This window comes from Rhea americana, unplaced genomic scaffold, assembly GCF_003343005.1.
Source record: "Rhea americana isolate MKP2758 unplaced genomic scaffold, rheAme1 scaffold_81, whole genome shotgun sequence".
Classification (NCBI taxonomy): Eukaryota; Metazoa; Chordata; class Aves; order Rheiformes; family Rheidae; genus Rhea; species Rhea americana.
This window is the reverse complement of record NW_028186990.1, coordinates 1,148,386-1,174,514: the sequence shown is the minus strand read 5'-3', so window position 1 is coordinate 1,174,514 and position 26,129 is coordinate 1,148,386. Positions and strand designations below refer to the sequence as shown.

Here is a 26,129-nt window from a genome sequence, read left to right as displayed (position 1 = left end):
GCCTTTCTCCTTGAAGGTTACAGGTGAATTAAAATCAGGAATACTAGTGGCTGGAGAGACCTACTCAAGATTATGACTTTCAAAGTGATACATATTTTTATATATGAAAAAGAAAACCTGAGGGGAGAGGATGAAGAATTCAAAAGTGTTCTCGAGCAGAATAGGTTGAGTGGAGGAACACACTTAAATTTACAGTGAGGACACAGTAGGGAAAGGAGTTTTGCACCATTGCTGATAGAGAGAATAGTATGGAGAGACATCTTCCTCAGAAGCGGTTGGCCTCAATAAGAATGGACTTCAAACTCACAAGATCATAGAATACTGAATAACCTCCTGCTCAGGGAGCATCACCCTGTAGCAGGTTGCACAGGGCTGTGTCCTGCTGAGTTTTGAATATCTCCAAGGACAGACACTCCACAACATCCGTTGGTGACTTTTTCAGTTTTCGACTCACCCTCACAGAAAGAAGATTTGTCTTAGACTAAAATCGAATTTCCTGTATTTCAATGTGTGCCCATTGCCTCTCATTCTACCACAAAACACCCCTAAGAAGAGTCTGGCTCCATCGTCTTTACGCTCTCATTGGATAATGTTGTTGAGATCCCCCAAGCTTTCTTTGCTCAAGGCTAGGCAATCCTAGCTCTCTCAACGTTTCCTTGTAGCAGATGCTCAAGTCCCCTGATCATCACTGTGGCTCTTTGCTGGACTTGCTGCAGCAGGTCCATCTCTTTCTTGTATTGACAAGTCCAGAACTGGACCCAGGCCTCCAGCTGTGCTCTCACCACTGCTGTCTAGAAGGGAATAATCACCTCTCTATGTTCACAGATAGCATTCCACTTTACTTTCACAGTGGTCACAGCTACCTTGACAAGAGTGGGTCACTCTAGGAAGATATGAAAGTTGCTTTTGAGTTCTAGTATTTTAGTATTTAATATATTATCCTAAAAGGTATTAACTGTTCTTGGTATATGGCCTGTTTTCTGATGGGGCAGTCATGGCATAGAAATGTTTATCAGCCTGAATATTTCTGGTAACACTAGGCCAGCTTCTCCACAGCCCACCCTTTACATAGTCGGTATGTTCCTTGTGCAAAGCATCACTAAAATGCTACTTCTCTGAATCACTTGCTTTCATTGTTGACTGATTTTACACAAATGTATGTGACTAAAGATAATGTCAGTAGGGTTTGGAACCAGGTTTTATTTTCTGCAGTAAGATTAATAAGGGAATAGAAGTATTATTCTGATTTTTTTTTTTGTGGTGGCTGAGTACAAATGTATGCTTGACCTGAAGAGTACTCAGCCAGACTCCTGTGTGAGGATGCAAGTAGGCAGACAGAGAGGCCAATAGCAAATGTAAAGTGCTTTTCCTTTATATACAAGGCCTTTTTTTTTCCTATAGGTATTTTTATCACCACAGGTATTTTAATTATGTTTTAATTAAGCTATATGATTATAGGTGCTTGTCAGCAGAGGACATCTATCTGGGTAATTATAATGGTAGCATAAGGGATAATTGTAGAATATAAAGAGTTGCTAAAAATGAGTCAGTTTCAGTGCAATTAAATCCTGCACAGATACTCTACTTTGCTTGCCTCACCTGAGTTTTCACTTAATTCATTGGCTTGCTGTCCACTCACAATACATGACTTTAATCTCGATTAGGGAGCTGTTTAATGTCATAACTTAGTAAGAAGGAAATTATTAATCAGGTTGAGTATCAGAAATTATGCAGAATTGTGAAATCTAACAGCTGTTAATTGTGTTACCCATGGAATAAAATCCTGAGGGTTAAAATGAAAGCTCTAGAAAAGACATACCAAAAAGACATACCATTTCTAAATTCTGGGGAGGGAAAAAAAAAAAAAAAAAAAGACTTGCAGCTCCTAGAGTACTTTGTACTTTTCTTTCATTTCAAAACTCCTTTTTCTTTAAACTGACTTTTTAAAAAGAGCAGGTAGTTGTTCTCTTATACACATTTCTTTATTATTTGAGCACATAGTAAAGGGGGGAAAAATAAGGCAGCTTCTTCTTTTCCTGTAGATTTAGAGGAAGAATTTTCTGTGCTAAGGACTTGGCTTGCACCCCAAGGAAGGCAGTGGTAGCCTTCTGTTCAGTTTTACTGGGCTTCACACCAGATTCGTTTTCCCTTGAATTATGGTGACGAATGATAATTCTATAAGATACAAAGTACTGTATCTTAATTTGTGTGTTAGAACCTCACTGTAAATTTATTGTCTGAGACATTTCCCTTTCATAATTAAATTGCACTAGCTAGTTTTATTGCTGTTCCCAGGGATAAATCTTTGATCTGAGACTTCTCATGCACTATATCTGTATTACCCACCTTTTTACTACAGGTAAGGGATTATTTTTTATTGTCTTCCTGGGGGTCTTGGCAGATCCTTAACTTGTATAGGTTTGAACCTTCTAATTTATATGTTTACTGGAGAAACTCTGTACTAACAAGCTTTTTACGTACTGCATATATTGTTATGTTCTTCTCAGATTACATGGATATACATTCCACTTTGTTACAGAATTTTTTAACCTCATTGGCTCCTGTTCTTTAGGACATCTATCACATTCTCAGGCAGCATGCATAACTTCCAATGGCATTAAAGGGATTTGTGTAACATACCATAAAAAAAATGGAAATTTGGGAAAGCAGCACATCAAGATTGTATTCAGCAATAGCAACAAAACCAGAAAAGCCCTTATGGAATTATTGTCTAGCCCTTTTGAGATTTTCCTGGAAGACAAAAAGAAGAACAATAAATGCATAATTACTTTTTGGCATTGGGCTTTTCTAGAAAACAGTCTGAATAGCAGAAACATCTGTGAAAATGCAACTGATCGATTTGTCCATAAAAATAGAAAGAAGCTCCAGATACGGGAATTAGAGCACACAGCTAAAGCAATACACAAGAATTATAAACAGCATAAAATGTAATTGCATCATTTAACAGTTTATGCTGTTGTGCCGTAAATGCTAGCTAATGCTGCATTCAGTAGATTAAACTGCCTCATTTCTGTAGCAAGATCGGGAAATGTAGCAATTCCAGCTGCTTCTTGTGTGTAGCTGTCCCAAGATCTAGAGAGTGTTGCTTGCCACCTTTGCATGTCTCTTCTCCCCCTGTGGGATTTGTTAGAATTTTATCCAATATCTACGTTAATTGGAGAGTCAGAGTGTTGCCATGACAATCTCAGTTGTTTAAATTGTAGCTTTTTGAGATATACACACCCTTGATTATAGCACTGCTTCTAAAAATTCATTTAATAGCTATATTAGTTACAGATAAATACACGATGCAGTGTGCTATCTTTCTGCTTTCACAGGAGAGAAACATGGAACCAAAATCTAACTGTGCCTTATATTATGTGTACAAAGGTCCATGAAAGCTGGGTTGCATTTTGAACTGCGCAGCTGTCTGCATTAAAATCATGTTCAAGTGTATTTTTCTTGGTCAGTGTTCATTTGTTTCGATTATGTTTATGAAACTGGAGATGCTCCCTCTGGTGGCTAATTTATCACTTAACGTTTATTTTTTACTTTTTGAAAGATGGTAGTGTAGTCTCTGTGTAGTCTGATGGATAAAAATATCTGGCAAGCACAAAATGTTGGTGCAATCCTGTCGGAAATGTAGTAATGTTTTTCAGCTTGCATTCTGCAAAGAGAGATGACTGGATAATAATACAACTGTTTTGAAAGTATGCACAAACTTTATTATTACAAATTTACCCACATATCTGAAACGTGACCTTTTACCTCTGAAAAATTAGTTCAGCCGTCTCTTGGCAGAAGTTGCTAACATTGCTGAAGGTTTGAAAAGTTCTAGGATATGCTAAATTCATATAACCTTGCATAGTCTAACTACTGTGTCTTTATGTAAATTTTATAGTATTTTAGAAAAAAAGAAAATGCTATGTTATGAGAGAGGGAAAAGAGGCTGAATACCTTCTTAATTGAAATATATTTTTTAGCTGTATCTTGTGATGGGGAAAATTCTGTTCTTTGTAAAAATAAACAACTAAGCCTTAGATATCAACAATGTGTTCTGCACATTATCTCTGGATTAGAGCATTGTAGGTTGGTTGCCCTGCTAGGCAAGCAATTTTCACTAACTGTCTGCCCACAACAATAATTTGACATTTAGCAGTATATGGGGCTTGAAAGGAGATTTTTCCAGTCTTTTAAAATGATGGTAATATTTTTCCTTTCTCTCTCCATACCATAAAGTTGGATATGTTCAATTAATTTAACATGCAAATGTAGGTGTTTTTGAAGACATTTCAAGGATCATTTTTCTCTAAAAAGTGATATAAACAGAATATCCAATATCTTCCCTCTTTTGGGGTAACCTCTGTAATCGCTTCAATCTGCCACTCGTGATTTAATTATGATGCTGTTAAAACATTCAGATGGTGTTACCCTGTACTCCCTCTTTCTGTGTGGAAGCACTTAGGAAACTGAGTATTTAAAAGAAGTACGAGCATTCTTTAGAGTTTTGATGACAAATTGCATAAGTTTTGTAATTTGAGTGTTTTTCCAAAAGGTTCAAGTACTGGAATCAATAAATTGCACCAAGATCCTTGGCTTTCGTTTGAAAATAAATAATGTATGAAGTCCATCTTTGCAGAGAATATTGAACTGATTGTACACTGATGATTCAAAAGTGAAAAGGCAAAGCTAAATAATCCCAAATTTCATGACATTTGAACTAGTCTCAAGAGTTTTGGAAGCAAGGTTCCTGATTTTCCTTGTTCTGAATACTGAGGTTTGGAACAACTGAACAACATCTGCTGAAAATAAAAGTGTGATACAATTACGCTGAGCAAGAGAAGAACTGCTCCAAGTTCAGAACCTCTTGTTGACCAAAGGCTACATATCTTCCTTGTTTTCTCTGATGCCTTTGATTTCAGTTTTAATGAATGTGTATTTTTCTTTCTCTGTCAAACAACTGATAGGAAGCCAAATTTAGGCTTTTCATGCACTCAGTATTGCTTAGCACAGCCATTCAAAATTTAGATCTTGTTTCTTCTCCCTTCTCCTGAGGGAAATGATTCCCTCACTCATAATATCATGATTTGAAAAACAGAAGAAATCTAATACTCTTTAAAAGATAAATTTCTTTCTGCTGTTCTGAGTGATAGAAACTTAGTTTCTAGACAGAAGAAGAACAATGTTCTTATGCAGCCTCTTGATTCAAACTTGAGGACTATGAAAAGTTTACAGTATTGTTAGATTTATTTTAAAATCATACAGTTAGCAGTGATGCGTAAGTGCAGTTTGTAGTCAGGTTTCCTAATCCTTCTGGTGCAGTGGAATGAGCTTCAATTCCTGCATCCTTTTTACACATCACTCTTAGCCTGACACAGTCTCAGCAGTTCAGAGCATGCATGTGCATTTGTCCATCTGAGGCTTCCATGTCATATTTTCAGTCTATCGATGGGTTTGAACAAACTGGACTGTTGACAGTGACAGTCTCAGGTTAACAGGCTGCCCCTGAGAAGAGCATGGCTGCACAGTGTCATTTCCTCCCTTGGGGGCTGAATCATTTCTAAGTTAAACCAATTTACGGGTGAATCAGCAAGCTGCCTGCAAGGCCACAAGGTTACTAGCAATGGCCAAGTGGAGATAGCAAGAAGAACTAGCAGATATCTGGTTGTCTAAGAGAGGAGGAGCAGAGAGTTTGGAATCACCTAGTTGCAGCCTGTCATTCAATTGAGCCACAAATGTGTAGGGAATCTAGCCTGTTAGGTTCTGATTTACTTACAGAATTACTTGTTTTTTCAAAGCTTCATGCACCATGGGAGCAAAGATTAAGAGAGAGTCGAGGAAGCAGGTCTGAATGCAAACTTCTCCCTTGTGGACTGTAATAAAGAGATTCATTTTTATTTTTCTTTTTTTTTTCCCCGTTATCTTCACATTCTCATATGGGACCAGCTCAGTGAGGCTCCTGCAGTAAAAGAATAAATTGCTCTAAACTGGTCCTCTGCTGTCTTTTAAGAACGAGGGAAGGAAAGGAGGGCTGAGGAATGAGGGTAGAAAGCCTATACAGAAACTACTGCCTCTGCCTTGCCTGAATTTCCCTGTAACCTTGCTGTAAGCAGAATAGGAAGCAAAATACTCCTCCTTTTCTATATTTAAACAACAACATTATAGCAGACTAATTTAATTAAACAGATTAATGAATTAATTTGTACTAGTCCTTGGTGGCTTTAGCTTTCAGCTCACTTTTATAGATGACTCAGAGCACTTTTGGAAATGGAACAGCCTCAATAGTCTCACAAATTTTATAGTTATTTCAGGTTTGGTTTTGTTTTAGTAAGTCTTTCAGCAAAACAGTGACAGTGGGGTAGCAGAAGGATAGCCTTTAAGACCCTCTTCACTGATGACAAAATATGAATATTAATGACCTGGCTAATATAAAAATGTTTTCAATTACATAAATGTGTTGTCCTATAAAGACATACTTCAGTAGATTAGAGTTTCAGATCAGCAGTCTACATAGGAATGAATTTGTACCCCCACTGAGTATTCATATATCCCACATAACATATGGGTAAGTTTTCCTCACAGGAGTACTTGGTAGCACGATCTTAAGGAAATAAAGAGTTGTTTCCTTATGTTTAGGCAAGTAGTATCTATCTCCAAACATTACCAGATGCCTTTCAGAGAAAAACAAGTCCAAACTGAGCAATTGTTGAAAATCTGCCTAGAACATACCTCTTCAGGCAGACATTGTTTTTTTTTATGGTACTTTTTATTCCTTCTAAACTTAATTTCAGAAAACACCCATAATGGAATTGAAGTGTTAATGTTCATGTAGAAGATCAGTAAAGGAATCCTGCTGAACTATTGTTCTCTGTGGCATTCTTAGTGTAATGGTTTATACTTACTGTGGAAATTTCAATATATTTTCTTGAAGATCCCAAAGCAAGTATCTCCTATCCTTGCCCAAACTACCTTTATTATTATTATTATTAACTACAACTGTGCTTGTTGAGAGCAACTGTCTAGAGATATGGAGTGCCTCCTGCAAAATCCACAAATCCATTCATTCTGTTGATTTAACCAGAAATTGAACTTGATAAAGTCAGGTTGGCAAGTAGAACTCAAACTCTTTACTTGCACATTGCTGGTAGTAGTTCACATTAGTGAACTATTTGTTCACATAGTTCACCACTGAAAGCAAGTATTTCTGTATCTTTGGTCATTGACTGCTGTTAACAAGCACCACATATTCTTTCAGTATCTTGTAGTATTGGTCAGAATTATCTGTACTTTCTTGTGCTTAAGTTATGTACCTGTTCAAAAACTTCCCTGTGGAATTCATTGTGCCAATGTTTGTGCATTGCCTTTAAGTCTATTTATGGCTGCGCACTGCTCTGAATGTTTTTGGAATTAATATCTGCTGTTTTTTAAATAGTGACTAACCCCCGAAACATTTTTTGTGTTGCACATCTAAGCATGCATCTCATTAGCAGAGCGAATGAGGCAAAGTTTACATATGGTGACTAAAAGACAAATAAAAAAAAGTTTTAAAAATTCTTTTCTACTACTGCAGATGAGTAACACATGTTCCATGTTTTCTGAGATGCAAACGTCAAGCACTTCAGAAAAATAAGAAATCCCTGTTTTCTAAGGCACATGTGCTTTGATTCAGTGGATAAATGGAATACACGAGCACAAATTAGTGAAAACTTGAGTGCTGAGAACATATAAATAGATGAAATAATGTCTACATCAGGCTTGGATGTATAGTAACAATTAGGTGCCGTATCAAATAATTTGAGATTTTCCTTATATAACTAGTGTCTGAAAACAGAGGTCCAAGTTGGATCCTCATGTTACACATGGAGGGGTGTGTGCACAGAGATACTGAGTGCCCTTGTCAGGTCTGGACATGTGCTTGTGGTCTTTGCTAGATTTGGATTACATTTTGTGGAAGTTCAGAAGTTTAACTGATTTTGTCTTTATGAACTGTATGACGACACTCTGAATGAAGGCTAGAAGAACAAGAAAATGAAGGGTGTCTCAAGAAGTATAAATAATTATTCTTAATATTTATGAACATTTGCCTAAACTGCTTTTCCGTGGCTTCCAAAGTTTACCCATTGCTATTAGAGAGACATTTCTAAATGGCACCTCTTGCAGTAAGAGCTCTTCTCATTTGGCTTTGAATAACCTTGTTGTTTGAAAGGACAGACTGTGCTTTAGGTCCTGCTAGGAGATGGGATTGATTTGTGAAAGCTGAAGAAACCAGACTCTCTTGTTTCCCCAAGTTACTCTGAGTCATTTTTAGCAGTGACTAGAGAATGAAGCTCACCGCTCTCATTAACTGCTTGGCAAAAAGGGCTCAGATAAGATAGGATATTCGTTGTTAACCTGGCAGAGTACCTGAAGGATACCTGTGGGATCTGCAGACTTTGAATAACAACTTGGTATTGTGATGAATCCACCAAAAGCTGTAAATTATGAACTGTGTCAAATAATAAAGAAGCAAATATGGTAACGAAGACGTCAGCATTTGTTAATCAGAGACTGATTTGAAAACCCAATTCTTTATGTGAAGCTATTAATCCAAAATTAGTATTGGAAATTGATTTTTGTTTTCTTGGAATACAAAATACTCTTCATGTCACGTTCAGGTACTTTTCCTGTACGTGTTTTTAAATATATATATATCTCCTATCTACACTTCAAATTAAAAGCTAATCCTACACAACTTCGCATTTAAACAGTACTGATTATGCAATTCCTTTGGCTTCCTGGGCAGTGACAAGCATGTTGATGGCAAAAACTTCTACTCCTCTTTATGTCATCTCCTGTAACTGCCATGCTGCTGATCTCGAAGAACTCTATAGCAATCTTGGGGACAGACCTAGCATACCCTTGAAGATGCTAACAGTTCTGGGGGACAGATGTCTGAAACTTAATCATATGGGTTATTTCATTGCAACTGTAACAAATAATAGGACAGTAATTAGTCTAAAGTGGCATCAAGATAGTTTTCGAATGGAGCAAAATTGTGCCTGCAATGACTTGCACTTGCAAAAAGAGAAGGACCTGGGAGTGCTGGTGAACAACAAGTTGACCATGAATCAGCAATGTGCCCTTGTGGCCAACAAAGCCAATGGTATCCTGGAGTGCATTAGGAAGAGTGTTGCCAGCAGGTCAAGGGAGGTGATCCTGCCCCTCTACTCAGCCCTGGGGAGGCCTCATCTCGAGTACTGTGTCCAGTTCTGGGCTCCCCAGGACAAGAGAGACATGGAGCTGCTGGAGAGAGTCCAGCGTAGGGCTACAAGGATGATCAGAGGGCTGGAGCATCTGCCCTGTGAGGAACAGCTACGAGAGCTGGGCCTCTTTAGCCTGGGGAAGAGAAGCCTGAGGGGGGATCTTATCAATGTGTGTAAGTACGTGAAGGGAGGATGTCAGGGGGACAGAGACAAACTCTTTTCAGTTGTCCTGTGTGAAAGGACTGGAGGCAACGGGCAGAAATTGAAGCACAGGAAGTTCTGCCTGACCGTGAGGGGGAATTTCTTCCCTGGGAGAGTGACTGAGCACTGGCACAGGCTGCCCAGAGAGGTTGTGGAGTCTCCTTCTCTGGAGATCTTCAAGACCCACCTGGATGCAACCCTGTGTAACATGCTCTAGGTGACCCTGCTGAGCGGGGCGGTTGGGCTAGATGATCTCCAGAGGTCCCTTCCAACCTTACTGATTATGTAATTCTGTGATTCTGTGAATCAGAAAATATCTATACTGAAAGTCAGACATCAAATAAGAATTCTGTGAATTGGAAGATCTAGAAGTCAGGAGTAAATAATATAAGGTGGTTACGGGGAAGAGAAAATCCAACTCTGTCAAATATTTTAATTTGCAGATTCCTATTTTCTTATAATTTAGGACTAGGAGTAATAAATGGAAAGATAATCGTGCATGAAGCAAATAAGATGTAAGAATGAATGGATCACTTTCACCTCTTCTATAACATTTCCTAAGTTTATTTCCATATGATCTTTCTGAGTGATTGTTAGTGTTGATCACACCCTGTCCCAGAGTAGATAAAATAATAAAAATAGTACGGTTGCCATGGGTGCTGTTACTATTTCCATATCACAGGCATTTCCATAAGAAGTATATCTTTTCATAAAAGGTGGTTAAGTTGCAGGTTGCTTGGAGAGGAAGAAGAAGGGAGACATGAAAGAGGAGAGGTTTGCTAATGACTCAAATTCTCCACTTAATACATCTGTAAAACACTTTCCTGTTTACAAGTTTTAGCTATAATTAAAGGAACTATGGGTACTTGCAAAGAATGTTAGAATTCTGGCTTCAGTTTTTGATTGAGAGTTCATTTCCCAGTCACACATATTTGCTCTTTTTCTGGAAAGTTATATTGAATAAAAGGGCATGAACTCTTTAATAAGATTTGTTGGATCTATTGAGAAATATAAACAGGTTGTAAATCCTCAGTAACAAGAGTGAAGAATACAGTTTCTCCTAATGTCCTTAAGACTCGCACTTGTGCTATTTTTGCATTAGATAGAAAGGAATATATCAAGCCAAAGGTGATTTTGATTTAAAATAACAGAATCCTCTGGTCAGATTTCACTGGGTTTTAGATCTTGGACATATATGTGTATGCATAGTATTAAACAATATGCTTTATTACTGCAACCTGAAAAGTATAACAAATAGTACGGTATTCCTCTTGGGAAAAAGTGTTAACTTTTTTTTTTTTTTCTTTTAGCATTCTGCATCAGTCCAGTTTGCTCAGACACAAATGAGAGAAAAATATGTAAGAAATGATTAAGGGAGATAGACAATAGATAAAAAGCCATAGAAATTTCAGATTGAGTGTGTGGGTATGGCAAGATTCAGCTGAAAGCAGCCAAGTTTTTCCATGAATGAATATATTTGAGGCATCAAGACTGATTTTGAGTTATATAAACATAGGCTATAGTCTATACATAGACTTCATAATATATTATGCAAACACTCTTTTGATAGAAATAAATGACAAATTTTAGAATCCTCTTTCGTACTTAATCTCTCCAACCCAGGGACATCATTTAATAAGGACTAATCTAAAAATTTTTTGATAATTTCTTAACACACTTTAAATTGCAGCACTGTTTCCAGTTTCCTACTGTAGGCCTTATCATGATGACAGCTGTCTCAGACTATTTGAGAACTGCACATAGTAAAACCAGTCAACTGTATTGATTGTTATTCTCTCCCAGATGAACAGACAGCATGCTGATAGCTGCTTACTCCTGCTGAATGAATGAGTTGAAAGAGTTTTATTAAAAATGTGCTGCTTCTCCTTTGCTGTTGCCAAAATCTTTACCTTATTACTAGGCATATCAAGCTGTCAACCATATGGATATGATTCAGCCATTTTCGCTTCTCAGAATACAATTGAATGGAGCCCACACAACCAAATGTCCAAGTGTTTGACAAATTCAACGTGACTCAAAAAAGATGAGAGAAAGACTACAATTTTCTCAGGTGGCATCAGGTACCTGTGTGTCTGCTTTAGTCGTCTTCTTATCAACCCCCCTCCTCCATGTACCAATTCAAGTTCCACTTATGTGGTTGCAAAATTACATAGCTGTCTGGTTTACTGATGTTGCTTTGCAGCTGTTAAATACAAGCAATGATTAAAGAGACAGCTTTAAAAAAAAAAAGAAAAAAGAATAGAAAGTATAGCAGTTAACAGAAACTTTGGTTGTATTGGAACAGAAAAGAAAAAAAGAAGAAGGGCAGTCTGCATGTGAGAATTGTCTACTTTGTGGAGATGCTGCTAATAAAGTTTTATATATATATGTGTGTATGTGTGTGTGTGTATTGTGTGTGTGTATATATATATATATATTACTATAGAAAAATGATGGGTCCTATAAACTAATAAGAGCTTTCCAAGCAGCAACAAAAACTTATGTCGCAGGAAGTGTTAGTTTTCCAAAGCATTTTATAACAGTAATGGCTGCTTAGAAGCAAAATCTTCTAGGAACATTTTCTCTCTTGTGTTCTATCTTTGGCCTAGTTATTTGCAAGCATCAGGAGGCCAATAGCCCACCAGTGATGAGTGTCTGTTGTACTGAATGTAAAGAGGAGTTGAAACCAGAACCTGTACTGATTCTGAATTACTTTGATTACATGGCCCTTGTTTGGTTTAGATGCTGGAGGATAGAGGGAAAGGAGTTGTTTTTAAAAATTAAATATCATTTTGATTTTCTTCATTAAAAACAGCTTGAAATTTTCTGACAAGGTCCAATACAAACAGAAATACCAGCCCTAGTTTGGTCTCTACTCCTGAATCATAGATTTGGTCTAAACCTTATTTGGCATCTCTAGTGACAGTAAGAATATTTTAAGCAATTTGGGAGGATCAGTTTTGCTTAGCTGCCTACACTTTGCCATGGTTACGCGAAACAACTTCATGACACATGGCTGGCATTTGTTGCATTTGTTTGTTTGCTCGAACTCCAGTAGGGCTACCAGCGATGTACATCTGAGAGAGGAGGTTTGAGTTTGCATCCCTCTAGCCCCCAGACTGTTAATTTTAACAATATGAGTAAACTTGCCAGAGTATCCACATTCAGCCAGGGTTCTGGGCATGCCAAAGCGGGGGCGGTGCCAAGTGTGGCCTACAAAACACCAGATGAAGGTAGTTTAATTTCCATGGAAACCAGCCCACCCATGAGGAAGGCAGCGTATTTGGTAAACTGGGAAGGGGGCAGTAGGCACAGGAGCAGCTCGTTTTCCTCTATCCATATTTTTAAAATCATTTGTGGTGAAGAAAGGTAACCGATGAAGCCCATAACTTGAAGAGGGCTAGAAACGGCCTTGCTTTAAAGTGTGCAGCTCTGCACTCACCAAGATTATCCTTAAGAAGTGCCTGGTCAAAATGTTTTCCTCTGATACAGCAATGTATTAAAATTGGTGACCGTATGGATATACATTGTAACTGAGGGGAGATTCACTGAGTGTTTCATTGTGTAGATCCTTGCTGAAAAAGGAAGTAAGGTGTTCTGGTCCATGTGAATATTAAGGTTATAGCAAAGGCTGAGCGTCTTTGGCATCCCTGGATGTGGACTTTCTTGTGTCATCTGTGTATCTCCAGTATATATCCGTGTAATTCCCGTGTTTGACATCTCCCTTTCATTTCTGCAGCATTCACATTTGAGATAGGTAAGTTATAAATACAACATCTTCACAGTGCAGTATCTCAGTCATAACTCAGTCAGCAACACTTGCACTGCAGTGAGATGTGCAAAGATTAAGCTAAACTCAAGTGATTAAATCATCCATATTATTTACAATTCTAATCAATATTTGGACAACTAAAGTCAAATAATAAGTTTCAAACTTCCTTTGTGTTTGCACTGCTTTAGTTATTTCTTGAAAGAGGAGTTAAATCTCACTATTTGGCAGCCATGAAAAATGGCAATTGCAGCTGAGTATAAACTTCACTTAGTATTTTTTCCTAGTGGAAATATGCTATGGGAAATATTATATGTATTTATTTAAGTAATTATGTAATATAGTAAATGTATTCTGCCTTTTATTCTTTTACATTTTATTTTATTAGACAATGGTGAAAAGACCATGTATCATTGAAAGAATATTAACTTAGTTGCCATCCAATTAGATCTTGATATAAGGTGGAATTCAATTAAAATGCACAAAAAATAAAAAATAATTTTAAGTTAATAAAACTTAAAAGATTTTGAATTACACCTTTTTCATACAAATCTTTTGTTTCTAAACCAAAGCAAATCTTGTGTATGATTAGTGAACAGACTTATTGTGGTTACCATATTTGTTAGTGTTTTGGGGTTATAAGGTTTTACTGTAGTATTTAGAGTGAAGACGAAAAGCAAGTTTTACTAGTTTCTTATTTCCTAATTAGTTCGTAACATTGTATGAACTATATATTGAAATAATATAATTGAATAAATGTTCTTTACACCTACAAGTGGAGCTGCTGTTGCAAAAACTGACATACTACTTCAACAGACTTTCAGTCTACCCAGTTAATGACTTCCCCCATTGATTTGTGGTTTGGCCTGTATTAAAACTTCTGCATAAATGTGCACTGCCTAATACACTAAAGGTGAAATTACACTTTAAGGAGCTTAACAAGTTATAGTAAAAGTAGAGTTTAATGTATATTGTCCTCTTTTGAAGGAAGCTTTCTGTTACCTGCTGACTATTTGTTGACCAATTTGTAGAAGACAAAGCAAGGAAGTCTTCTGTTGCTCTGTGTGTGATAGCGTTCTCAATTTTAAACAGAAGGTACTCCTCTGGATGATGATTGGCTTTGACAATAGTGAGGGGTTCTGGCACAACTGGATATACCTGTGTACTTATATAAGCATCATTGAAATGTTCTGCTTAAGATCAGCAGAGAAGTTGGTCTATAGCTTACACAAATATTAATTTTTAAAGTGTCAGTACTTACATTTATAAATGTAGTTGTAAAACCATTTAGTAGACTGTAATCATGTGAAAAATATTTATCACATGCTTTTTATTGCCTTCTTTATAAGTACTTTATTTCTTTGTAAGTAATCTCATTTCACCAGTATAGCTATACAATTAAGTACAGGATAATAGACTGGTTTCTGAGTTTTTTTTTTTTTTTTTTTTTTTTTTTTTTTTNTCTAGACTTCCAAGATATAACTGACTACTGAACGCAAGTCACTGCTTATCTCTGTGGAACACTGCTATGACTGAACTTGTACTTCCAGTCTAAGATTTTTTTTTTCCATAAATAACAACTTTCAGAACATGGAACAAAGGACAAATCAAATTAGAAATGATGTAGGAAAATATATGCCATAATTATCACAGCTGCTTAGAAATCATCAGAATTTTTAATCTGCTAATGATATAATAAAATATTAAAAAACACATAGGAAGGATTAATACTGGTGAAATAGTGCGAACAGTCATAAGAAGTTTGTATAGTGAAAATTCATCTAAATATCTAGGCAGAGTAAAACAGCAATATTTTTTTAAATGGAAGACTATAAGAGAGTTCTTTAAGATATACTGAAATATAGGCAGTTCTCTATGGGGACTTTGAGTCATTTGTGTGTACACTTTAATGATGTTTATGGATTTTTTTTTTGTGCCAGACAAAGAGAAACGCACAGTAGTGTAAAATAATAATTGAACATGGGAAGAGATATAAAAATTTTGTAGTATTACAGCTGAATATAGAATAATAGACTATACACTTGTTAATTGACAGTATCATGTCAATTTTGATATTCTGTGACTTATTCCATTCTCTTGACAGTTATTCTTGGTTAAGTAAATTATACAGTTTTACCTTAGCTGCTATCTCTTTTTAGTATGCATTAATTTGGATTGTCATTAAATAATTTTAAAATTAAATCATTTTGGTTTAAAATTGCTGATAATTAGTGCAAAAAAAGGATAAAAAAACTATTTCTAAACTGTTTTGTTTATATGTTGCTTTCATTATACCTTTCCATTTGTTTTTAATTACTAAGGACATTTCCATGAAAATGCAGTCTTCTGTTGGTTAAGGGTTCCACTGCTCTTGCTGCTTATTCTTTTCATGCAGATATAATTCATTGTTTCTGGCAACCAGATTATCTTTATAACAGCACATAGTAATATTACAAGCAGTAAGTTATGACTTCAAGTGAGAATTAAGCAAGCTTTTAAGGAACACAGATTCTGGTGTGAACTAATATAGTACTGACTTGAGCCAAGCTTTCTGTTTTCCAATACCTGAGGAAGTTATCTGGATCTGTTCTTATGTAAAGGTCTTCAGTAATGTTCAAGAGAGGTGAAAAATGAAATTGCATAGTAACAGAAGCTTCTGTACATAATAAAATTTCAAGCCTGCCATACAGCATTCCTATGGCTTTTGTAGTTGACTTTATATATAATGTAAATATAATGAGATATATTTATATAATGAGATTATATAAATATAATGTATGAGATGGCTTTCAAGGAGAGCAAGATCTATACTGCATGAATTAATAGTAGTTGTATCAGAACTGGAAGCATTCTTGATCTAAATGGCTGCATGGCTGTGACCACATCACATGTGAGGGGCAGGTGCATTTCACTTCGTGGTGCTAGTAAGGTTGGAAAGGGAGAATTAAAGAATCTCTTACTTTATTCATCTAAATATTTTCCATATAACATTTTTCATGGTTAATCTTCTATTTCACACTTTGGTTTAAAATGATGATCTTACAGACCAACTGTTCCTCTCATAACCCAAAAAAAGCAACAAAAGATATTCTCCTCTGAATCTTTCTTCTGAATGTATTTCTTCCTTGGGAAATGTGCTAATTGTGTCCTAAGGTAGACATAGTTTTTCATACGAAACATTAGGCAGCAACAGTGTTTCCCTAGCACTTGTTTCCTCTTCTGTGGCACAGACCTTGTTCCCATCTCCCAAGCTGTGCTGGCAAAACTTTTTAAGAGACAATCCTGTAAGCTAGATCAGGGGACTATTTATCTTTAAAAAAAGAATGCAAGCAGTATGATTTGAAATTTCCAGTGAATACTAGCCATGCTACAGACTGAATATGCTCTGACATATATGGGAATCCCATTTTGCAAAATGGTTCTGCTAAGGATGGTCCGGGTGAGACCAGCCACATCAAGCTATTTTATTCTTTATCAACATCTAGTTAATTTGTATTGAAAGTTGATTAGTTAGCTGAGAAGGTCAGGAAGCCTTTATGCTAATTGGTCTACCCTAAAAATAAATGCATCCGAGGCACTGGGGCATTTCTGTTCTGTTTTTAGATTATTTACATAAATTATGAGGTTATCAAATGTGAATGTGAAATTATCAGACATATGCTCAGACATCATCTTCCTAAGCTATGCAATTAGTCAGGATGTCATCTTCCAGCAAACTGTCTCAAGCTCTGTTTCTAAATAAAACATCATCATGGTATTAGAAAGCCTTTGGCAACAGAACACAATTAAAATACCTCAAGCAGTGAAATCCATTAATATGAAAGAGGTTACGTTCAGGAGAAGTGCTTAGGGCATGTCTACATAACAGTGACAGCAGCACAGACCACTTATAGCTTAAGTCACCCTGCTGAGAAGCTGAGGTTAGCATTGTAATGGCTGCAGTACAGTACCTGAACTATTAGGTTTAAAGCTCAGGTGGACACGCCACTGTGCTACACTTCTGTGGCTACGGGTAGCAGTGGCCCTTCTTTTGCGAGGACAAATCATATTAGGGCATGGATAATACAAGACAATTAAAATGTTTATGGCACCAGCTTCCAATTCTGTTGTATTAGATTCAGTTCCCTATTCTGCTACTGAGACCTCTGAGACCATGACTAAGTCCTTAGAGCATACCTGTATGGACACACACAGTCTGAGCAGCTTGGATACAAGCCACCTCTGACCATGAAGCCAAAGTAGCTGTGATTAACATAGGACCAAGCCTTTTCTAACATATGCTACAGGACCAGTCAAACCCCAGAAAGTATTGCCCTAACTCACAGTTAACCGTATTCTTTGAGATTAAGCCTGGAGCCTGGAGTTACAAAAACAAATTATGCAGGCATCTTATAATATATTACTGACTTGTACAGTAAACCTATGGAGATAATGAAGTTTTCATGTTTTCAGCATGAAAATGATGTGATATTCTGGCTGCACTGTAGAGAAACAGCTTCGCCTGTGGACTCTGTGCTAAATTGCTTTCATAGATAATTTTAGAAAACAGTAGTTGAGTGTTCAAAATTATATCCACACACTTAAAGTTCAAACACAAGATTATGTGTGGAAAACTTCCACTTCACTGATACTGCATTTACTTTCTTACATTACAGTCATAAAGAAAACATTTATTTTTGTCTAATTATTAGAAATTTTAATGAATAGCAGCTGAACAGCTTAAAACCGTGACTTTATCCACAGGAGAAGTACAGCTTACACAACAAGAACACGTTTCCACATGTTACCCTCCAGATGTGTATAGGACCTGATCCCAAACAATCGTCTCTGTGCAAATAAAGGGTAGGCTCTGTGCGCACTTAGATCCTGAACTCAATTGAAATTGGCAGTTGTGACAATTTCTTTAATGGCAATACCCCATCACTGGGAGGAAAACAATTTATTTCTTGTAGTCTAATTTAAAGAGCTTATAGGTGGAAATCGTTCTCAGTCATTATTTGCATGACCTGGTCTTGAGAGGGTCATCAATTTTCAATCCTTTCTGCATCGTAACTGAATTACTTATCTCTCAGTTAATGTACTGTGACCTTAAAACATGGTGGCCAGATCTTTTACTCTCATCCTGCCTCATGATGATGTGCTTTTCAAGAGCAGAGCTATCAGAGACACTATCCAGAGGTAAGAGTTTTGTACAGACAAACTAGAGCTATAGATCCCTGTGTAGTGAGATTATATCTTCTATCTTACCATTTTGCCTTTTAATTTTTAACCCAGAAGGTCTGTCTGCAGGCGGGCAACCAATTTATCATCAAAAATGATAAAACTAGCAATAAAAAAGCAATTCTAAAGTTCCTCTACACTAGCTTTTGTCATTAACTGAAAAATTTGTATTTGTAAAATGTTGTGAATCAGTGTATCAGATATTTAATGAAATCTAGCTATAATATCAGTTATATATAGTTAGATTTGTAATTTGATGAAGTACCTGGTTAGAGCATCTGCAGGGCTCCATACTCGCACTGAGCTCAGAGAGCTGCCTTCCATTGCAAATCCATTTGCCTCTGATAGAGGGCTTGTATCTTCAGTTATACTCTGCAGACTGCTTTTTAGTGGTCATCATACAAGTTCTGGCTCACCTATATTTCTCCGCTAATTCCTACCCATCCAGTTTTACTTAAGTTAAATAGAAGCTTTTAAGTAGGGTATAAAGAGCGACTCACTAAATAAGCAGTGTTGTAAACAGGTGCTTGAAATAACCTGAAAAAAAATTATGTGAATGGCACAGAGCTACTTCTATGATCTCTATGTGATCTAGGTGTGAAATGGGATCTGTTGCTTGAATGAAGTACCTTTCTGTTTGCTTAGAGGCTCTCACTGTTTCCCCTAAAATAAATTCAGTCAGCAAATTCAGGCTTCCGTAACGCTTCTAGAAATCTGCATATGTTATGCTCCTGTGTCTTCTTTCATGTATCTCTTCTTCACAGAGCCCTTTTCCTGCAATTTTCCTGTTGAAACCTGAAGACCCCAAGTACCTACAGCAATGGAATTTTCTGTTCTCAGTCTGAGCAGGGGCAGGAATAGGGAGGAGTAAAAAAAAAAAAGTAGCCAGTTCATTTCTGTGAATTATAACCTCTTCAGCAAACATACTGTCTTTGGATTGGCTGAAATCTGCTGCTTTGCTTGGAAGTAGTTTCAACTATATGAATGGCAATTATTGTGATTTTTGAAAACAATTAGGAAACTGTGATGGATGTGATTTAAAGTGTGTTATCTCAATTTTACGCTTACAGAATTTTGATTTGATAATAAGATGAATGCTCAAGAAGTACAAGAAAGAGTAGAAGATGATGGATAGTGCGCGTGTTATGCCATTACATCCCAGAGACTTGGAGTGTTGCCCTAGACACTTTGTCTGAGGGTCTTGTTTCATTCTAAGTTCTGTAACAGAGATTTTACACTCTGAGGGAAATTCGTAAAGGGGAGACTGAATCTGAGGTGCTTCCAAGCTGGTTTGGCAGTGAGGAATAGCCACTTTGGCAGCACCGCAGACTTAACTTTTGAGCCCCTTGGTCCACATGGCTGAAAGTGCAGCTGTTGCTAGTGAATGGAGCAGCTGTTAGAGCATTCACACTGTATTGGAGGGTGCTGTGCTTTTGGGCTAGCACAAATGAGCAGGTAAGAGCCGTGTTGGTGCTTGCTGACAGCTGCCAACACTGATGAACCTGTGAGTGGGCTTTCAGATGTGTGGAAGCTATAGTGAGGGTAACCCTGAATTGCAGTTACCTGGGGCTAGAACAGTTAGCTCTAGTAGGCCTCAGTTGGAGAAATGTTTAGTGAAAGTGGCCCCTTCTCGATGATCTTTTTTTCAGGTGCTTTTCATACTGGCATGGAGTAAGCTAGCAGCAGAACTGCTGTGCATATGAAGAAAATCATTGCTTCAGTGATAAGCCAGGCATATGCCGGTAGACCTGTGGAAACATTACATGGATTGAATGTAGCCACAGTGAATCAGGATTCACGCTATCTGCTTGGTAAGCATAGACGTGTTTCATGAATGAAGCCACTTAGGGCCCTAAGTGGCCCCATATTTGCACAGGCCAGTCCATAGAGGACTATGTGAAGAGGCCTTGGTTACTTAATATCTTTTCCCAAGTAAAAAGGCAGCTGTATTGTTGTGTTCCCAAAGGGCAGCTAAGTTCTTATGGGTTGGAAAAGTCAGCTGTAAAATGACTAAGGAAATTCCAGTTGAATTTCCCCAATCCAAAAATAGAATCCAAAAATAGAAGCATACTTATTTAGTAAGGAGAAATTGAATCCAACTCTTGTTTCTGCCATAGGTAATGAGCAGCAGAGTTGCACTGTGATGTGGAAATATGTTGTCTGACTTCAATGTCCTGTCGTGGGGAGCCTTCCCTTCCTTTGGAGGAATGCTTTCTTATGAAATAGAAATAGATTAATAATGGTTAATTTTTTCATAAATAAATAGATTAATAATGGTTAATTTTTTTGTATATTGCAGATATGCCTCCTGCTTTCTTCTGGGGAATTTTGCCATCATTAGTTAGGTGAATATTGAGGTTATTAAGGCTCACTTTAAGATCAGGTGTCAGATATTGTGTGTAGTCAATCAGTAGTGACTGAAATATCCTATGATATCTGTTTGGAAAAGGAAGGTATGCACCATCCTATTAGAGTCATGTCTAGTATCAAAATACAGCTTGCTGTATGATGCAGGTCAAGCAAGGTGCAGACTCTTGTGTTCTTTTCCTCAGAAAAGGGCAGCCCATGTCACTATTGCCAAGTAAATAAGGTGCACACACACACATTGAGGCAGGATTCCTGAGTTAGTCTTGAATCTGCAATTGATGTTCTGCTTGACTTTTTCAGAAGCTTTTTCACATTTCTTGGATTCTGCAAAACTGAGAGTGATAACATGCACTAGATTTTGATCTTGAGGATTTAAATATTATTTATCTCCCCAGATACTTGTGTATCTTCTTTGTTTTCCTGCAATAAATGCATTAGCTAATTTCTTTAAAACTGTAATTAACTAGCTGGGTTTATTTCAGTTAATATTAGCAATGTTCACTTGCCTGAGTTTTAACATGTCTTATTGCTCTTATAACTGATCTCCTATTATGCACCACTTTGCCTGAATTCCTTCTCTGAAATTGCTGTGAGTGCTTAGGTAATAAAAGCACAACAGCCTGTACATACTTCACATCATCCAAGAATCTCGTTGTCAGGGTTGTTATTTTTCTTACTAACTTTTGTGCAAGTAAAAACAGAAGCATCTTAGAGGCTTTTATCAATGATTAGTCTATTGCAGAACAGATTTCATATACTGAGAAATGTGCTGTATGCCATTTTGGAATATTATGGTTTCATAACATCCTATCAGCAAGTAGATACTGCAGTAAGAAGCACCTAATTCTGACTTGGCTCTGACTTTGCACTGGAATAACTCTATTGTTTTAAAGAATGGGAATGAGATCAGTCAGGTCCAATGCAAATGAACTGATTGGCTAAGCACAAACTCCTGGACTTAATTAGAGGCTGTAAACCTTCTAAATTCTGCAGGTAAATTTGAATTCATCTTCTAGGGCTTGTCCATAACTGTATTATTAATTTTTGGTGCTTGTAGGCCCCAAACCTTTTGCCTGGCAGTTTTATTTGGTTCCATGCACATTTCCAAATATCCTCATACCCAGCACCAGGAGAGTAATGCCAAGTAGTACCAAGATTGCTCACAGTGGACTCCATTGCTTTCATGATGTTACTGCAGCTCATGTAGCTTTCCCCAAATTAGCTTTAAACTAGCTGTTTGTGTCCCTCTAAGAAAATACCTGCAACTGCGCAGAATATGGTGCAGCTGCCAGAGAGGCTTAGTAAATATGCAGCCCATTAGTCTGTGCTGAGATCCATGTTGCTGTAGCTACACAACTATCAGCACCTGACCTACTTAAATTAAAGCCATTTTGAGTAGAGTTGCACATACTGCAGTCCACACTTTGAGTGCAGGGTAGATGAACTCTCAGGTCCAGTGTCTATCATTGCCATAAAAGCACAATATTATCCATATGCCCAGGCATTTTGCTGTAATTATTTGCATCATTTCCTGTCTATATTAGCACTAGTGTAAGTCTTAGTTAATGAGATCATTATATGTTGGCAGTTGTTTATAGGTATAAATTTTTTAGAAATATGAAAGTTTGGTTCCCTAAACAAACTTTTTTTTGTGCCAAGATCAGTAGGGCAAAGTCTGATATCATCAAATTTTATGTACTATTCCTCCTCCATGGTGGCAAAGACCATTTGTATTGTGCAGCACAGGTGTCCATTTTATGCTTTGGGGAATCTTATTTGCAGCTAAAAAATAGGATATGCAAATCATTCTCATAAAGGAGGTTAAAACCCAGAAAGAGCATCTGAAAATATTCCCCTTTAATGACCCCACACATCCAGCTTTACATCTTTTTTTTTCCTACCCTCCATTCACAAATCCTTACTGGCCCATTTCCACCACTGTCCAGAAACAATTCTGTGAGCTCATGACACTTTCATTCCAAAACTGTATTATTCAGGCCTCTGGTTTCAAGTTTCAAAAAGTCCTTGGAGAAAAAAGGAATAACTCTGAGGGAATCAAAGCTATCATACAAAAGTTTCCATAAAGCAAAGATCTTAATTTACTCTCAGTGGGTCGACTCAGTGAGTATCCATTGAAAGGACTCTTATTTTCTGGAATAGTTGCTGTAGCAAAGGTCATTATCATAGAATTGTGGTACCATATCTGTATGCTATTTCAACTGCTGTCTCTTCACTGGATATCCTGATAAGGTCTTCCGTGATTATCATTAATTTGCAACATTGTCTCTTTGAGGATGGTCAAATTATCAGGGAGTGTTGACTTCCGTAGTGAGTATCTGCTGGCTATGTTGACTTACCAGCGTACGGTTCCCATTGCAGCTCCGGTGCTCATGGCCTTGTCCTTATTTGACTGAACAAATAATGCAGTCTTACGAGTTTTGAATTGCTGGAGCAGCTCTATTCTCCTCTGTTATTATGAGCATTACCAGTCCCTTGGTTGAACCAGCATCATGTTTGAGTATGTTCATTTTACAAGAAGGAGACGTGGCCACTAGGCTAATCCTGTTCACTGGCTAATCCTGTTCACTATAATATGACTTAAATTTTATTAGTCATATTACAGTGAACAAGATTAGCCTAATGGCCAGGTCCCCATTCTTGTAATTGCTGGGTTCAGAAGAATTCAAGAATTCAATTCCATTCATCTCATACTGTCCTAGAACACAAAATTGTTGGATTAAGAATACTCAGAGGTACATTTGTGTCTCTTCCTCTACCCATTTAGGGACCTATTACCCATGAATATGTGTTACCACGTATTTTGAACCTATTAATATTGTCTGCCTCCATGAACTCCCACAGTGGGTCTAGAAGGGAGAAATCCGACTGAAAATATCACAGTTACATAAAGATAAGTGAGCTTTTGGGGTGTTTTGTAAAAGGTAACTTGCACCATAAATATTTGTCTGTCAAAATTTCAGCTTTTTACTACATTAGATAGCTGTACACACCATGAAATTAGCAACCAGAGAGGTATCTTTACAAATGTCTTAAGACACTGAAACATTGAAAATGGCGGTAGTGGGTCACATCAAGTTCTGAGTCTCATCCAGTCTCTTCTTTTCAACACTGGCCTCAAAGCTTAGGGTAAATCATAAGAACAGATAAAGCCTATAATACTGATTTCCCAGCACTTTTTCCCAGCATCTAGTGATTTGCCACACAAAGATATCCTGTACTGAAAGTGTCTTCGAGTTTAATAGTGACCAGCTGAATTTTTATTTCTTGGACTGAATCCATGTAGTTCTGGCATCCATGACACCTTGCACCAGTAAGTTCCATAGAAATTTTGAATCCTGAAGCTTCAGTATTTTCACTAAGCTGTTGTGAACTCTTTTTGTGGAGGGGGGTGGAAATTGTATAAACAAATCCATGATTATTTTGGATAGCAAATTCAGAAAAGTTGCATCTGCTCACGAGCTGTGAACAGAAAGAGACAATGATTTGTTTTGGTTTATTTATCTAGATTTTTTAGTAATGTTTGACCTGCAAGGACCTACTACCTGATTCCTGATTATCATAATAATGAAACACAAACACAAAAAAAGTATGATGCATGGTTCCAGCCATGTGTGTAAATTGTGTTTGTTGTATAGCTATAGGTATGTGTAACTTAATCTTTGGATACACGTAAAATCAGAAGTCCTCTTTATGGGCACAGCAGCTTGTTTGAGTGGATTCAAAAGTAGAAGGGCAGATTAACCTTCTAAAAATGACAGCCCTGATTCTCTACAGACCTTTAAGAATGTGCTTCATTTTAAGCATGGGTTCCTTCCCCCTGCAGTCTGTGGTAGTGCTCAAACTTGACCCTGGAGCCACTTGTTGAACTGGAGCCAGCAGAGGAAGCCTGGGGTGGTGGACTAGCATGGGGAAGGTTTGTGAATATCTGAAGTGGAGCTTTCTGGGCTTAATATGTTCCATAACCAGTTCATACAGGGCAGTGACTGAAAACCCCAGATGTCAGAGTTACACAACAGCTCCTTCAGAAAAGCAGCTTTAAGTTTTCAGTAGGCTTTATAATAAAGAGCATGCAACAAAGGACCGAAATGTTCACCCACAGATAGTGAAGTGCTTGCTTTGCTAGCAGTACTCACCCACCATCAGCTCTCAGCACATCCTTTCATGGGGAAGAGATGGATCTAATACTCTTCTTCATCCCTAATGCATGTTTTTACATTACCCTTTTGTTATTGTACGTGGGTTCTGATAGCAGACTTAATGCAGCAATTTGTAGGCCTGCATCATTTTAGTGCCTTTTTTTTTCCCCTAAAGAAATGCAATTTGAAAGTTTGCGGCTTTTTTCCTCTGGGCTAAAGTTGGGGGGTTTGAAGGGAAGAAGGGATTTATTTGAAACTAACACAGGTTTGATAATTTGTATTAATGCCTCTGACTTAATATCTCAGCAGTATTCAATTTCATCTGTTCTAGTTTGGCCACCTAGCCTGACCATGAGCTCAAACATCAACTCTCACACTGCAGCTGACTAAAGCCAGAAAAATCTCCCCTAAGGTAATCAGGTTTGATGTTTCCAACATGTCTAAAATTTCTCTATCATGTTCTGCAAATTTAATCTTTCTAATGCACTCTTAGGTGAGTTTTTTTCCACATGGCACTTTTATTTGGCAGGATATTCTTCTTTTCCACCACAACATAGGCATATAGCAGCATTGTTACTTGTTTTGCTCTCTTGCAATGACTTTGCAGGTAACGTCAGTCTTTTTAAATGGGAGAAGTTTGTTCTGATCCAGAGGAATGATGTAAGAGGACCTGCATCAGTCTATGTATTCCTGTTTGGTGTAAGACTAGTACTTTTGTTTGGTCAAGAATCTAAACCACAGGAAGCTGTCATTAACATGGATTCACACAATCTCCTGCATTAGTTTAATCCTATAGCTTTACTTCAGGTGATGCAACTTTCTTTTTTTTTTATCTAGAAAGAAGAAATCTGTAGTTCTGCCATCCCATCAAGCTGAAGCTGTGATCTCAAATCTCAAAATGCCAGGCCTAACTAAAAGTGGAGTACTTTCGGTTCTGAATGCATATAGGACAAAGATCTTCAACAGATCTTCACTGCTTGGCTGTGTGTGCCCAAGAGTCTCTCCACATCTGCTGCATCATAAATTCTCTCATTATCCTTCCTGAGGCTTTATCCCTCCAGCTCTGATGCTTCCCATCTACTTCAGCAGCCTTCAGGCTGCATGGGGGGCTTTGGCATGTTCAGGACTTCAGCAGAACTGTCTGACCTCTTTTGCTTTGTCCCACTGGCACTT

General features: G+C 37.4%; 1 long non-coding RNA gene across 1 annotated transcript in view; it reads left to right on the top strand.

The window, feature by feature from the left end:
• LOC146585366 (uncharacterized) overlaps positions 1-25,914 on the top strand; it is a 43,550-nt gene extending 17,636 nt beyond the window's left edge. The window contains exons 2-3 of the long non-coding RNA XR_014898005.1: positions 25,288-25,368; positions 25,794-25,914. This is a non-coding gene — a long non-coding RNA (uncharacterized LOC146585366). The remainder of the gene's footprint in view (positions 1-25,287; positions 25,369-25,793) is intronic.
• Positions 25,915-26,129: the final 215 nt, after the last annotated feature.